Here is a 14659-nt window from a genome sequence, read left to right as displayed (position 1 = left end):
GTGGGTAACATACAAAATTAATGATTAGGCAAAAATTAACTATCAATATGCCTGCTGTATAATAAAGAAAAGTATATAAGATGTATACAATAAAAAGCATATAATAAAAAGTATATAATAAGGAAAAGTATATAGTAAAGGTATTATAATGTGTATCATTGTGGGGTATAGCAAGGGAACTGATCCTGATCTAATATCTCCTAAAAGAAATATGTATTGAGACATGAAAGATTAAAAGTATCTGTGCTACAAAATCAAAACTTTATTTAAATAAACTTTTAAATAATTATTAAAATACACATGCTTATGAAATATTGGTAAAATATGTATGTATACATATGACAAAATGCAGTTGGAATAATGTGTGGAGAACTTTTACAAATCAATATAATTTTTCAAAAACAAAGGCTCTGAATAAAAAAGTTTCTATTCAGAGACAGAGACAGTGAAATGTAATTTCTACATCAGAGACAATGAAATGTAATTTGTTAATCATTGAGCTAGCAAGCATGCAGTTTGACCATAATTTTATGATTATGTGGGAAATTAGTCATCTTAAAATTACAGAATAGTGTAAAATTAACATGGTTAGTCCCTTTGTAGATCTCTATACTACATAGTACAAAATCAGTCAATTCACATGGCCATCAAGAGTCAAAAGACTAGCACTGGACAAACTGAATTATTAATTTGCCTTTATTATTTATTTAATTAATGTGAGTTTTAGGCATAACTACATAACTCAATAATTGAAATTAGATCATTAATATTTATTAATCTAAAAAATTCACATATGTTCAAAAGAGACATGTAAAAGATTGCTTATTTTAGTCTTACTTGTAAAATATAAAAAGAAAAATAAATACCCCATCTATTCTCCAGGAGGAAAAATGGTAAAGTATATTTTGCTGTATTTGATTCCATTTAATATCATATGACTTTTTCATGAATCGTTTCAGTGTTTTTAAAACAAGTAGGTATCCTATACATATATTTAGTAAATACGATTTAAGCCAAGTTGAAAAACAATGCATAAAGAATTATATTATTTATGCTATAGCCCCCACTTAGTTTTATAGAGTTGTTTATTGTATAGAAAAGCAGTAACATGTACAGAAAAATTACAATATAGTCACTACAGTCCTTATATTGGTAGTTCAGGAAAGAACATAGGTGAGAACTAAAGAGAGTGAAACAAATATAGAGATATAGTTGTCCCCATAACTCATCATAAATTATGTATATAAATAAAAGTTAGTAAAGGGAAAGTATTGCTTGCCATGTGACAGACAACCTTCCTAATAAGAAATGGAGAGCTAATTCACTTCCACCTGTCAGGAAAAGGAGAGTTTCTATTTTTACTGGATAATGTGGCCAAACTATTAGGTACCTTACATGTGACTTATTTCCTTGGATGATTGCTAGAATACCACTTCCCATTTGTTCCACACTTTGCAGCTATCCAAACATTTTTACCATTATTTGCCTGGATTTTCACAATAGCTTTACAAGAATGCAACTTTACTTCCCTGATGATGCATGAAAATGCATTAAAGAAAAGATTTCCAAGGATACATAAATAGGCATGTATATACACATAATGTTAATTCCTCAAGAATAAGGAATAGATTGAATTCGGTGGGTTCTTTTATGTATTTGAACAATACTGTTTTGGTCAAATGCAGTATGAAAAAATGGTAATTTGGAGATTCTCACATTAGACGTCTGAAACAAAGAACATCATTTGTGAAAACTTGCCTCTGACTAGAATTAGGTAATCTAATAGTCAACTTTCATTATACTATCGCAAGACCTTGAAGAAAAGGGTAATGTGAAGTTGTTTTTGGGACTGATTGTTGCTCTATTTTTTCCATGATAAATGTATCATTACACAAATATTAAATACTGATAACATGTTTTAGTTAGGTCATAGAATTGTTAAGGGAGTTGATATATGATTCTTACCCTTAAGAAACTCTGCTGAGTTTATGTCATACTAAGCAGATTTGCCTAAGAAATATCAGTCAATATATTGGCAGGGCCATCAAGAACCAAAGGATGAGCATTGGGCATTACTGTATTATTATTTTGCCACTATTATTTAACTAATGTGATATTTTGGCACATAATAATAAAGTTACTTTTACAAGTTTCCCCCATTACCTTATCAGTTAAATAGGATTAACACAGAAGTTAAGAAAACAGACTCTGAACACATATTGGTTTATATCACAGCTTGGCCACTTTCTATGTGATCATAGACAAACTTCTTAATCTTCCTTGGCATTACTTTTCTCAGATGCTTGCAAGTTAATAATTTAGTCTACCTTATAGAATTTTCATGAGAAGTAAGCAAGAAAATAAGTAAATAGAGGGGCACATAAATGCTCATAGGTGTTAGCACCCATTATTGTCTTTAGCATAACATAAAACATAATAAGTACTCATGATGTGGATGTGAATTGTTCTGTTGTTATTACTGCCCTCAAAAGATAGAAAATTTTAGTTTCAGAAAAAGACCTGATTTTTTTGTCCCAGTGAGATGGTAAGTGATAGCTTGTGGAGCCCGTTTCCTGACTCACTACCAGAATCAAATGTATATACCCATGAGAATAAATGCCCATATGAAATGTAGAGTCACAAAGACATGTGATGCAAGTTTTACTTTAGAGTGAAGAAGGCTCCATCAGACCACTTTAAACTTAGCTAGAGCTCTGAAGAGAGAAATTTTAGAAAGATCCTTCCTTGATGTTTTTACCTAATTATAATCCAGAAGCTTATTGTTAGAAGCAGTTCGGTTATAATAAAATCCAGTGCATTTTGTTCTTATGAAGATAAATCCACTCAAAAATACAGAGACCTTAACCTGGCACACCCAGACTATCCTTGACATTGGACATCCAACTGGAGGCGTATTAGCTCGAATTCTGTGCTCATGAGACTAGCAGTTTAAGAGTAGCACACAAAAAAGAGCCGAGGGTCAGAGAAGTAGTTTAAGTGGTAGAGCTTTTGGTTTATATGTGAAAATCTATGGGTTCAATCTCTGAGTGATGTACAGAATGTAAAATATTAACTGCAAAAGAGAACAGAGGGATCTGGAAGACAATAAAAAGAGTGAGCTACAGGGCCATAAAAAGATTCTGGAAAATGGAAAAACTTCCACAAAAAGGTTGGACCTAGTAACTGTGGGAAAGATGGAGTTGAGTATTCCAAGCAGAGGGATTAACAAGGGAGGCAATTTTTTTTTTAAGGAGAGGTTCATGTTTAAAAGATCTTATTAGGCCAATTATGCTGGATCCAGAACATTACTAGCAAGGTGAGTATGAATGAAAAAAATCTAAGATCCAAGGCATTGAAACATCAACTAAGTTGACACAAAAGGATACATGCCTAAGTATGCTTGACTAAAAGACTGCTCTATTTTTCCTTCTTGGATATTGCTATTGGCATTGTATTCCCACAATGGCAGATGAGATCTATGTCCTCAGGAAGCACTGAGCAATGGCACTACATCCTTTTTTAGTCCCCAGCTCAGATCCCTTTCTTTCAGGCATACCATCTCATTTATCTGTAACCTTTCAGTTACCCACATCAAAACCCATCACAGTTGAATTTCATAACTATTCATCCTCTCTTGAGTTTCCTGCCTTTGATGTATTTAACAGCCACCTGGGTACCATCTGACAGATGTTTTCCTGCTACTCTGATTTGCTAAATGTACCCTTAAGAAAAAGACCTGAATGGAATTCTATTTACTTGGGTTCAATCTTTCAAGATTCAGAATTAGGCTACAAAATACACTTCTGTAATATTTTTGGAGTGAGTATACTATTTCTCTGTTCTCAATTTGTGGAAAGGATATCTCATGTGTTCTTTCTTCCTGGTACCAGAGCAATACTAAAATTCCCATGGAAAAGTAGAAGTCATCAGTAGTCAGTCCAATTTCAAGGCTTTCAGATGTTCCTAATTGGAAAAGAGATAATACTTGTGGAAATGCTAATATGGATGCCCGAGTGTACTTGTTATTAATTACAATGATAGCTCTTAATTATTGAGCACCTCCTATGTTCCAAAGCACTTCAATGTTCATATTAACAACCATCCTCACACCAAACCTGCCAAGTTAGAATTACCAGTTCTCTTTTATATATGAGAACATTGAGGGGAAAAGAATGAAAACAACTTGCTGATTAGAAGTGGTGAGGCAGAATTGTCACTTCTGCCTGAAACTGCAGAAGATATCATGGGGTATTTTTTGTTGTTGTTATTCTTTTCTGACTGGCATTCATTCATTTATTCGTTTTTGGTTTTTGATAGCATGGTGTGTCCATTCAGACACATTCCTACCATATTATCAATCCACTCAGATCCAAAGAAACTGATGGAAGGTCTTGGGTTTAGGGTGGACACATAATAACCACATGCTCAAAGAGACTATGTCCCTTATCCCAACAAACTACAGTGATTGGTTCAGGAATTGGCATGTGACTCAAGAGAACCAATGAGAGCCAAAGAGCATATATCATACAAAGTTGACTGCAACCATTACTAAGAAAGAGGCTCTATCTGGTTGGTGCTTAAAATGAGAGAGGTTAAGTCCCAAACCACTAACAGCCATTTTGGAGAATGCCTGTCTGAGAATTAAACTAACCTAAAAACATCTTGACTTTTTTTTTTTTTTTTTGCTTTTTGGGTCACACCCAGCGATGTTCAGGGGTTACTCCTGGTTTTGCACTCAGGAATTACTCCTGGCAGTGCTTGGGGGACCATATGGGATGCCAGGGATCGAACCCGGGTCGGCCTCATGCAAAGCAAACGCCCTACCCGCTGTGCTATCGCTCCGGCCCCAACATCTTGACTTTTTCAAATTGACTAGGCACGCTGTGCCTAAATATGCCCAGCAGTTGTTTTTAATACTTAAGGTATGTGCATTAAACAATTTGGAGTAAGCAATATTTGTTTTGAAATGGAGATAAAATTCGCATTCCATCACAATGCACTATGTACAAGGGGTTTATATAAAACATTTCCTTGGGCTGGAGAGATAGTTCAGCGGGTATGGCACTTGCCTTGCATGTTGCAGATCCAGATACAATCCCTGGCACCACACATGGTCCCCCAAACACCACTAGGAGTGATCCCTGAGTACAGAACAGAAGTAATCCCAGAGCACTGCCAAGTGTGGCCCTAAAACCAACAACAAAAAACTATTCTTTTAGTCAATTTCCCTGGGAGCAACTTCAAAGTGACTATTACCCTTATTCTTGTTTATCATAATTTGATAGAAGTAAAAACCTAAAACACAGTCAAAATTCAGCATCTCCTTATAGGTCAAAGAGATCTAACTTTGAAGACAAGATAAATAGATAGATGTTTTATTAAAATATAATAAAAATAACTTCTTACCATTTTTCCCTATGTATGCAGATTCATTTTCTATAAACAGGTACCAACCAGTGGCTTTGTGAATCTAATATTAAATGTCTGGGTATAAATTTGAAATTTCTTGGGACCTCTGCAGCCCAGTCTCTTCCCAGTCACACTTTAAATGCAAATTCAAAAAAACGTACATATGTTTAAAAAGTCAATTTCAACTTCATTTGTCTTATAAAAATATTAATATTTTCAAAACTCACAATGTGGTGGATGCTCTGTTTTGTCACCAGATATCCTTAGGAATAAAGGATATTTTGCCCAAATTTCTAGGCATGCCAGTAGACTGATTTAAGCTATAAGCCCTTAAAGTGACGGCCAGTGCCAAAGCAAGCTGTCTTACCACTAAATCACTTCCTGCCTCTTCCTGGAACAGTCGCTGTCTAGTGAGTGATTATGAACACACAGATCCCGACCCCTCATCCCATCTAGGACAGCTCTTACATCTCATCTAATCTTCAGCACTCTGTACAAGTTGACCTTCTGGATACATACTGTAGAGTAGAAACTCATCTTCCTGCTTCTTTCTGATTTACCAGGTGTGGATTCAAGTCTTTTCTGAGAAATTTCCTGGATAACCTGTTTCCAAGTCAGGGGCAGCTTTCTGGAAAACCAAACATTAATACACTGCAGTATGTCCTCAAACCTTTCCCTTTCCTGGACTTCTTATACCCCACAGCTCCTTCTGACCTCTCACCTCAAGAGGTTAAGACCCTCAACAGGCCTCATCTTATGCAGATATTTCCTTCTGCTCCCTCTCTTCTTGTTGACCCAGTGCCTTAAAACACTTTTCCCCCACTCTTAAAGAACTCTACTAGTTCTCCAAATGCTGAAAATTGGCTGGGAAGGGTTCTTAGTTGACTGGAGTGATGATGATGATTAATGTGGATAAAGTCAATCCAATAGAATTGTGTTGCTGAATCGTAGTCACATGAAAAATTTGGTTTATAAAACTGAGCTCCCCAAAGTGGTGGCTTGGTTCCAAGGGGAGCCTGAAACAACAGTGGAGTGAAGCAAACACTAATGGAGGAAGATATAGGTAATATGCCATTTAGCTGAGCATAGCAATGGAATGATAAATATTAAGAGATGAAGTCCACAAATAAGAAAAACATCTGTTTTTTTTATCCCTTCTAAAGTGTATAGAGTTCTAACCTGGCTGTATTATACTTTTTTGCATTAAAATGGTGATTGAAAAAATATGGAGTCTATAATTAGATATAAGGTAGCCCATTGATGGGGAATGCTACAAAGGTAGTATGCAACGGAAAACAACTAAATGATAGGAAATGATAAGAAGCCCTTTCTTGTGGGGTTATGAGGGATTCAGGCCATTATAGAATCAGAAATGCTGTATGGGAGTAGAAGATATTTGTTTTACTTTCTAAGATACTGTACAATCATTAATGAATGGACCCATATAACGGGTCTAAGAGGACAGCCAAATATAACTTGACCCCAGAGAACTCTGATTCTTGAGGATGAAGCTATTTGTTTTTGAAAACTCCTAATTATCTATAAAAAATTCAGAGGACACTTGGCAGGTTCCCCACTATCTTGTTGAGGTTTCTTGATGACCCTGAGCGCATTTACAGCATATAGAGGCCGCATGTGATCCCACTGGCACTGCCTAATGTGCTGACCTAGGGCAGCACCACACCGCAGTCTGTGCCATCAACCTGGGGCTCCAACCAGGTTGACACAGGCTGGCTGCAGTACGACAGACTTTAAGGCTGATTCCAAATCAGTCACCCGAATGGAGTTTCATCAGAGCACAGTGAGTCACAGTCAGATTTGCATGTTAAGGGGGGGAAAATAAAAAGAAAGCAAGAAAGGAAGTAAATATAATCCAACTCTGCTCTTACTCTCATGGAAGATAATTACAACCAAACAAGAAAATTAAATGTCAAAGTGCCAGACTATATTATAATTAAACAAACACAAAGCAGGTCTCAGGAACATTAAGAATGCCATCTAAATGATTCAAACAAAGCTTGTTAACGAGGAAGGCAGACACCTTGTCATTACTCGAGAACTCAGCACTGCCCCGCACTTTCTAAAATGGCAGGCAGCAATGGAACACATGGACGCTAACGGAGGAAAAGAAATTTATTTCTTTACTTTAGTGGGCAAAACAAAAAGATTTTCTAGCTTAGGCAGAAGCTGTAAGACCAAATTAAAGAGGGTTATATCCCACTTGGTCACTTAATATATACATGCCCTCGATCCCAATGCCTATCTATAAGACAAATATCAATAACATATATATATATATACATATATGTACATATATGAGATGTCTGTAAAGTCAGCAATAATAAAGCCTCCTGTTGTAGAAGGCTATACATGTTAGTTCTATGCTACCAAAATCAGTATGTATCATAGACCTGATTGATGCACTGTAGAAACCCAGTAGGTATCAGAAAAGATAAAACACAGTGAATGAGCTTCTATCTACTGACAGTTCTCAAGATACAACTTAGCATTTATCCAGTAAAATATTGAAAGGATATTTTGTTGACAGAGATTGAGAATATTGACCGAGAATGGAGAACAAATATTCTCAGCTTAAATGGCCTACATAAGTCTTTTTGTTCGTGAGGTTAAGGCCATATTTGGTTTTCTATTTAGAGTAACTAACACATGAATGTCTTTCAAGAGTTGTTAACTGACTTCATCATTAAAAGAGTAGATAACCAGCTGTAGGCCTGAGTGGTTGCTGTCGAAATGGGCAAGTTCATGAAACCTGGGAAGGTGGTGCTGGTCCTGGCCAGACGCCACTCAGGACGCAAAGTGGTCATCGTGAAGAACATTGATCATTGATGATGGCACCTCAGACCGCTCCTACAGCCAAATTCCCATGGCTGGGATCGACTACTATCCCTGCAAAGTGACAGCTGCCATGGGCAAGTAGAAAATTTCCAAAAGGTCCAAGATCAAGTCTTTTGTGAAAGTTTATAACTATAATCACCTCATGCCCACAAGCTACTCCGTGGACATTCCCTTGGACAAAACCATTCTCAACAAAGATTTCTTCAGAGATCCAGCTCTTAAACGCAATGCCCAGAGAAAGGCCAAGGTCAAGTTCAAGGAGAGATACAGACTGGCAGGAACAAATGGTCTTCTAGAAGCTGTGGTTTTAAATATTTCAATCATTTAAAAATCTAATAAAAAAGAGCTGATAGCCAACATATATGTTTTCCCAAATTTGCTGTAGGCTATTTTCTTCTACTTGGCCTCATAAGAAAGTTAACAATATAATCACAGTTCTTATGAGTAAATCCACTACATCACTTGAAAATATTCCATAGATGATTTCTAAAATGGTGAAAGTAGCATTAGCAGAAAGGAAAGCTAAGGATACTTCTAATATTCTATCCAAATTTGGAGTTTATGTCTATTTACACCAAAGGTAAATTATAAGTATTTCATATTTACTGAGTGACTTTATGTCCATTTCTTTAATCTGCATAAAATTCCCAGCATTTAACTCAGTGATTCTATGATTATGTACACATAAATAGAACAAGAGATGATATTAAATAATACACTACATAAAATTGAATACCACAATATAAAAATGACTACTTTAAAAATTATTTTCAACATCTCTTATTTTAGGACAATGTATCAGCTTGGTGTTAGCATTTTCTTAATTACTCCATAATATTAATTTAATGGAGAGAGATGGTGGAAAGGACAAAAAGGAACCAGTGATATTGATTAATAGCATGAAATTGTCCCGTTCAAACCACTGGACTGCATTAATAATACTGTTTTCACTTGATCTTATCCAAAAGGCTAAGAAGTAATAATAATACTGTTTTATGAATTGCATTTCTTTTTAGACTCATTTAAAGAAGAGTATCAAGTGTATATGAAGTAAACACTAGCATAAGTTTATCAGTACAGTAAAATAATTAAGGAACAGTTTTAATAAAACAAGTTTACACTCAAACTTTTATTCACTCATAAAAATGCATATGTAATATATGGGGAAAATTGGCCCTTTTATTTTATTTAATTTTATTGCTTTTTGGGTCACACCTGGCGATGCACAGGGGTTACTCCTGGCGGTGCTCAGGGGACTGTATGGGATGCTGGGAATCAAACCCGGGTTGGCCGCGTGCAAGGCAAACGTCCAACCTGCTGTGCTATCACTCCAGCTCCCAATTGACCCTTTTAAAAATCAAATTGTCTGCTCTTTTCACCTCTAGAATGCTTCCTTCATTATCAAATCATTTGAAAGACAGTTTGACAAAAATTCTAGGTACTTCTATTTTTCAGGCTGAAAATTCTGGGGTCTTCTCAGAGTTTTGGTGGGCAGACTTAGTTGGTCTGAAGGATGTGAGTTATTGCTAAACTGGTGGGAAACCTTCCCCCAATCCCTCACCCACCACCACGCCCCCACATGCACACTTCTGGATGCCACAGCAGCCACACCCACATTTCATAGTTGCCGCCATGTAAACTCATCAGCTAACCTGCAAAAATTCAAAATATTCAAAATACTGAAAAAAAAATACTAGAACTCCCTTGAGGTAGGAACAAGCTGACTTCCCCTCCTGCTGAAGCCCTGGCTGTTGGATTCACATTCCACAGCCACCACCATACCAGAAGCCCAACTTCACTACTTTTGAATAATCTCTGTAGAGACACCAAACCAACAAAAGTTCCAGGTACAATGATCTTTAGACTGAGGTCTTTGAGAACGGGGAAAGGCAAATTCCCGCTACCTTTCTTGCACTGCTGGAAGCCCCAGCAGACACATCCTCATGCCATAGCCACCATCATAAAAACTTACTAGTCTAGTACTGTGCATTCTGGAGCTTCTGGAACACGTGGTCCCATAAGCAGCCATGTGACATCTCCAACTTCCTCAAAACTGACAGTGCAGTAGGAGCACACAAAATTAGATTGGAAAATAGCATAGAAGTAAACTAAGCTCAATAAACAAAAAGAATAACATAGAAAGCTCAACTAGCAACAAATACCTTGGCAAACCCTCAAATAATGACTTAACAACCAAAAGTTGAGATAGAGACTTTGAGCTTTCCATTCTAGCTATAAAAATCTGGAACTGAACCCAAATTCTATGACACTTCTATGATTTACTGGACAAGTTACTGTATATAATTCTCCATCTTTAGAGAAGATGATAGCACCTACCTTACAGGATGCTCTGTTTCAATAAGTCAATTTCAAGCACTTAGTCCAGTCCCAAGCTTATAATAAGAATTCCATAAATATCAGCTTAAAATATTTATTACAAAACTGGAGACATCATACTGTGTGATGTTATATTACTATATTACTAAACTTTAATGACCAAACAGTATGATAATGAAGGCAAATAGGCATATACCAATGGAATTGAATCAAAATCTTAGAAATAAAATCATACAAATTGATGTTTAACAACAGCAACAAAAACAAACAATAAGAAATGGAACATATTTTCAGTAAGTGTTGGGAAAATAAAACTAGACTTCTACGTTATACTACTCAAAAAAATTAATTCAAATGTATTAGAGGTAAGTGTTCACTGTCATCCTGTTGCTCATCGATTTGCTCGAGCAGGCACCAGTAATGTCTCTCATTGTGAGACTTATTGTTACTGGTTTGGGCATATCAAATACGCCACAGGTAGCTTGCCAGGCTCTGCTGTGCTGGCGAGGTACTCTCGGTAGCTTGCCGGGCTCTCCGAGAGGGGCGGAGGAATCGAATACAGGTCTGCCATGTGAAAGGCGAACACCCTACTGCTGTGCTATTGCTCCAGCCTAGAGGTAAGTGTTAAGATGAAAATTAAAATCACAGAAGAAAATATCATGGGAAGTTCCTTGATATTGTTCATAGCGGTTGCTTTTTTAGCAATGATACCAAAAAATTAAAAAAGCAACTGGGGCTACATCATACTACAATGCATATTATTTCATTATTTCTCTGCAAACCAAGAGAAATAATAAAATAATAAAAATTAATCTACTAAAAAGAAAATATGTGCAAGTGTATCTAATAAGGGGTTAATATCCAAAACATATAAGGAACTTCTTTAACTCAATAACAAAGAAAACAAAGAAACAAACACAATTCAAAAAACACTACATCACAAATAACCTGATTTGAAAAATGGTCAAAGGAGCTAAATAGTCATTTTTCCAAGAATATATACATATAGCCACCAGGTATGTAAAAAGATTCTGAATATCATTCGTCACCACAAAAATACAAATCAAAACCCCAGTGAACTATCACTCAATACCTATTAATATGGCTAGCAACAAAATGATAAAATAACAAGTGTAGGTGAGAGAGTAGATAAAAATTAATTCCTTATGTACCATGGATAATTATGTAAATTGGTCTGATGTTAATAAAGTATAAAGATTTATCAACAAATCAAACATTTAAAATATCAAAGATTTAGCAATCTAACTTCTGGATGAATAAAGAGAGAAAATTAAAATTGCATTTTTAAGATATGTTGATACTATCTTTATTAAAATATTACTCACATAGCCTAGATATGGTTTAAAAAACTGTCCATCAACAAATAAGTGGACACATAAATGTGGTCTACAAGGATATGCATCATTTGGCTGAGAATTGTATCATTAGGTGATTTTTGTTATGAGAATGCAATAGTATGTATTATTCAAACAGATGTTATAGTCTTCTACACACCCAGGCTATGTTGTGTTGCCTATTGGAACCACCATCATTGATCAAATGACCATTAAGTCACCATTAATGACACATGACTTTATAAAGAATGGGGCATTATCCGTCCATTAAAAAGAAGAAAATTCTAACAGTTGAAATAACATGGATAAACTTGGAAGACATTATGAATAGTAAAATACATCAGATGATTGAACAATATCACTTATATATGGAATCTAAACATGGTAGAGTCAGAAGGTTGGCAGCTCCCAGGGGCCAGGGGTGAGGGAACTGGGAAGAGGGTAGTCAAAGCTTAAAAACTCTCAGTTATAAGACAACTAAATTCTTAAAATGGAATGCGCATCACGGTGACTAATATTAACAATACTGTACTGTGTGCTTGAAATTTGCTGCTGAAAGTAACTATGTGAAGTAGTAGATGTGTTATTTATCTTGGTTGTGGTAATCATTTCACAGCGCATATTATTAAATCGTCAAGTTGTAAAAGTTCAGGTGTTCAACCAAAATACATAAATTTTATTTGTCAGCTATATATTTTAATATATTATTGAAAGATTTAAATTTTTGTCAATTTGTTTTATACATAAATTTTGCCAACTATATTTTATTAAACTGGAAATACATTGATTGAAAGATTTAAAATAAAATTCTGACAAATGCTTGAATGCTATGGTACTGTAATGAGTTTTTTTTCACTACCACTACCAACCTTTCTTATGACATGGTATCCATTTCCTTTCTAATAAAGCCAAACTATGGTAAAGGAATCATAAGGCACGTTCCTGAGACTTATTAGTTGCCTTGTGAGGAATCTGAAATCACACATTTAGTCAAAAATAGGCGTTTTCTTCTCTGGAGAAGCCATGCTCTTTCTAGGACATGCTTCTTTTTCCTCTCTTATTTTAAATACAATTATTTCATTTTAGTTAAAGAAGAAACACAAAAAGCTAGACTTTGGGAAAGAAGAAAAGCTGAGAAATCAAGGGTAATTGAACTCAGTAAAGGATGTCCTTATTTAGCAGCAAAGATCATATATTACTGTCCAACAAGCCTTTAGAGAATACTCATTAAGAGACTTTGAGATAGTATAGCAGTTTAGGTGCATGCCTAGCATACTGGGTTTGGCCTTGGAGGCCCCAGAGCTCTGGAAGGGTATCCTGAACAACCCTTACACTGCAGAGCCAAGGCATCCTTAGTCCCTCATATTGAACTGCTGGTAGAACAAGAATCATAGTGGGGGCACTGGACCTCCTAAACAATGCTTGGAGCATGCTTTCACCCTCCACCCCTCCCTCCAAAAACCTACTACTACTAGTGACGGTATTACTACTAATAATAAAATATTCATTAATTACTCTGTACTGCTACTGAGAGTATCCTGCTGCAATTTATTTAGAATTCCATTTGGCAAAGATATGCGAGTTTTAAAAAACTGAATGGCAAAAGCCATTGGAGAAAATTTATGGAAACTTCTATAATAGATGAGTTCTTCTCCAAACTTCTTAAATCTAGTAAGTCTTTACCTTCCTAAAAGTAAAAGGTCCAGGTGCTAATATCTCTCAGTGCCAAGGTGATAGCATCATTAAAAAATATACTTCTAAAGATTTAAATCAGAAGCTAAACAACAGTTAATATGAATACAGACTATTAAAGAATCTATTCAGTGATAAATAAATATTAGCAATTTAAAATACAGCATATTGGACATTATTCAAAACAAATCCCCCCATTTAAAAATAGGTAAATGGCAGTAAAAAGAGCAGAAGAAAGAACAATTGCAGCTAGAGGAGTCAGTATACATATTTCTCATTATTTCTTCTGCCAAGTACAACTATGGAAATTATGTACAAAACAAGACTGAAATGAGGAAAGAAAAGTGCAGCCTGGCTACCGGCCTAGGAATTGAAGTCAAACATGGAAGTGAGTTCCTCTAGCTTTCTTTTTGCCTTTTATGTCTCAGACATGAGATTGAAGAAGCCAACAATCTGAAACTACCAAGGAACACAAAACTATCAACAAAAAAGTACCACTCTCAAAATAACAACAACACTCTGCTTTTTAAGCAAAAGAAAAAAACAAGAGCAGTCTCAGCATACATAAAACACACCCTCTGGCAAGGAATGGAGGCATGTGGTCTTGTAGCCAGATGAGAGTGGAACACTAGGTTCCAAAGGAAAAGGAATCTTATCGGTGTTGTAGGGAATGGGGAATTCAGCTTCCCTCCAGGTTTTTGGTGTTTGGATGGGGGCCACACCAGTGATGCTCAGTAGTTACTTTTGGCTCTGCACTCAGGAATCACTCCTGGCAATGCTTTGGAGGGTGCCAGAGACTGATTCCACGTTGATTGAGTACAAGGTCTCAACACACTGTATAATCGCTCTGCTCCCCCCACCCCAGTCCCCCTAGGCTTTTGACGATTGGAGGATTTATTTAGCTTGGAGGAGTCATTACTTCCTCTACAGACAGTCTGGGACTTAGTTCTCCATTTATCAACATTATTGAAAATCTGTCTCTTGCCTGCCCACCTGGCTGTCTTCCATGG

At 36.0% G+C, this 14659-nt stretch overlaps 1 protein-coding gene and 1 pseudogene across 1 annotated transcript in view; one reads left to right on the top strand and one right to left on the bottom strand.

Moving 5' to 3' along the window:
* SYNPR (synaptoporin) overlaps positions 1-14659 on the bottom strand; it is a 359907-nt gene that overhangs the window by 254607 nt on the left and 90641 nt on the right. The window lies entirely within an intron of this gene.
* Positions 8161-8601, top strand: LOC105943278 (60S ribosomal protein L27-like; annotated as a pseudogene).

This window comes from Sorex araneus, chromosome 4 (assembly GCF_027595985.1).
Source record: "Sorex araneus isolate mSorAra2 chromosome 4, mSorAra2.pri, whole genome shotgun sequence".
Taxonomy (NCBI): Eukaryota; Metazoa; Chordata; class Mammalia; order Eulipotyphla; family Soricidae; genus Sorex; species Sorex araneus.
The sequence above is the reverse complement of the archived record's forward strand: the minus strand, read 5'-3'. Positions and strand labels throughout refer to the sequence as shown.